We start from the raw sequence: 2502 nt of genomic DNA, 5'->3' as shown, positions 1-2502 counted from the left end.
CGCGTTTCCTCCTGCTAATGAGAGTTATCTTGATGTTAGTTAGTCGTTGTGGCTCATGTTACTCTCGTTAGTATAAGTAGCTGTGTGTGTGTATGTGTCTGTCTGTGTGTGTGTGTGTGTGTGTGTGTGTGTGTGTGTGTGTGTGTGTGTGTGTGTGTGTGTGAGTGTGTTTATGTGTGTGTGTGTGTGTGTGTCTGTGTGTGTGTGTGTGTGTGTGTGTGTGTGTGTGTGTGTTTGTGTTTGAATTCGCTTCATTGGCCGACATTAGGTTTCGAAGGTTGTAAAATGTTTAGTTTTTAGGAAGTGAGTCGTCTTTCGTGTGAAGTAATGTAAGTTAAAGGGGATCACTGAGTGCTAATGCAGTGGAGGAAAACTTTCGGTAGGTAGGAGCTGTATTTAGAACGTAACGGGGGAGGGGGTTGCTGAGTAGTTGATACTTGTTCCTTAGGATCGCCATATGTATTAGTTACAACTCGAAAATGGCACGCTTGGTACTCACTCAGTCTCGTTGTTCTCAAAGACGAGTTCTCCCTCGGCCTCTTCGTAGTCCTTGCCCGCCTTGGCTGTCCCGTCCTCGGTCTTGTAGGGCACCACCACACGCCCGCGCGCCCCGGACCAACGCACCACCTTCAGCTCGTAGGTTCCGATGCTCTCCACGATTTCCACGTCCTTCTCACCCACGTTGAAGATGCCGCCGTGATCGTCGTCGAGAATCATGATCGTGGCCACATAGGGCGCCGCCAGCTCCATCTTGACAGGCTTGTTGGGGTGACCCGCGGCGCCGTTGACAGCATGGGTAACCGCCGTGCCGTCAGGAGACCCGAGACGCATGTTGGACAGCCTCACGTAGAAGTGTTCGTCTTCCTCAAAAACTTCGTCGTCAATAACCTCAAGAGTGAAGGTCTTCTGCGTCTCTCCGGGCAGGAACACAAGCGTGCCTTCGGCGGCGATGTAGTCACCGCCGGCGTTGGCAGTGCCGTCCTCAGTCTTGTAATCGACAATAACGGTGGTGTTGAGGTCGCCGCCCTCACGCACGACCGTCACCTCGAATGTGCCCACGTTCTCCATGACCGTGTAGTGGCCGGGGTCGAACATGATCCTAATGGTCTCATCGTCCTTCTTATCTTCCTCTTCTTCCTTCTCTTCGGTCTTCACTTCCTCTCGTGCCTTCTTCATGATGTTGCCTCCGCCAGTCAATTTACGTGTTGCCTGGATGCGGTAAAGGCCGAGACTTGGGGCCTGTTGATGATCTCCTCGCGAGCCATGGATGCCAGGGTGTCCATGTTGATGTGGGGGTGTTTGAGGCGCAGCTCGCGGATCACAGTCATGTACTCTTTCCGGTGCTCTTCAAACTCCTTGACGGTCTCATCCACGTTGTCGTCATACAGTGGTCCTCCCTCATCCTTCTTGCCGAGCTCAACGTCAGCACCACCCTCAGTCTCGATGATCACGCCGCGCTTGTTGATGCGATACTCCTTTGTAAGGTACTTGTAGAAGAGCAGACGACGATCGGCAATGTAAGCCAGAACCACAGTGATGGGGAAGAAAAGGAAGGTTAGGAAGGCCTCCCAGAACTCTACCACACCGTAGGAAATCTCGGCCAAGATGAAGTACAGCCAGATGTAAGCAAATACAGAGAAGAAGGCTGTGACGAAGAACACACGCAGATGTTTGATGTAGCGAACCTCACCGTCAGGGATCACATACACGCACAGACCGATGATGACAAACAGATTGAAGGCGGCCGAGCCCACGATTGTGCCGGGCCCGAGGTCACCAGCCTCAAAGTTACGTGCGAACATTTCAACCACCGAGAGGAGGATTTCGGGGGCCGAGGAGCCGAGGGCCATGAGCGTAAGGTTAGCTACCGTCTCGTTCCATACCTGCACCACAATGATCTGAGTCTCACCGTTGGGCTTCTTGACTGTCACCTCCTTCTCCTGCGAGGTGATCATTTCGATGGAACCCATGAAGCGGTCAGCGATAATGGAGACGCCGATGAAGAGCCAAACCATGGCCACGAAGTAGACGATGGCGCGAGCCACGCGGTCACCTGTGGTCAGGTTATCCTGAGGTGACCACAACGGCACAATTAGACCGTCGAGACATGTTCCGAAGCGCGCAGTTTCGTTTTCTTCAGCAGAGACGGGAGAGCAGAAGGTAAGCACTAACACACTCAAAGCTAAAAAGCGCATCCCCCAATGGGTAGACCCGCTGGCCCCCGGTCCAGCCATGGCGCCTCACCACACTCGCACTGACAACCGAAGAGGAGAAAAGAAATGACTTTAGGATCAGAGTCTGGCTCTCGACATGACGTCTGCCACTGTCACACTCAGTCACGGGCCGGGAGTCGCACGTCTCCCTCCGCACACAGCACGCCACCAATTGGAGGAGGGGGCGCGCCAGCCCGCCACCGCACGGGGCGCAGGCGCGGGAGGGGAGCGAACGAGAGAGAGGAGAGTTGAGAGTGCCAGCGGCCACCAGGCGCCCCACTTACCCTCG

At 54.5% G+C, this 2502-nt stretch overlaps 1 pseudogene; it reads right to left on the bottom strand.

Annotated features, from left to right (window-relative positions):
- Window positions 1-493: 493 nt before the first annotated feature.
- LOC126991362 (sodium/calcium exchanger 3-like) overlaps window positions 494-2502 on the bottom strand; it is a 2076-nt pseudogene continuing 67 nt past the window's right edge.

This window comes from Eriocheir sinensis, unplaced genomic scaffold, assembly GCF_024679095.1.
Source record: "Eriocheir sinensis breed Jianghai 21 unplaced genomic scaffold, ASM2467909v1 Scaffold264, whole genome shotgun sequence".
Taxonomy (NCBI): domain Eukaryota; kingdom Metazoa; phylum Arthropoda; class Malacostraca; order Decapoda; family Varunidae; genus Eriocheir; species Eriocheir sinensis.
The sequence above is the reverse complement of the archived record's forward strand: the minus strand, read 5'-3'. Positions and strand labels throughout refer to the sequence as shown.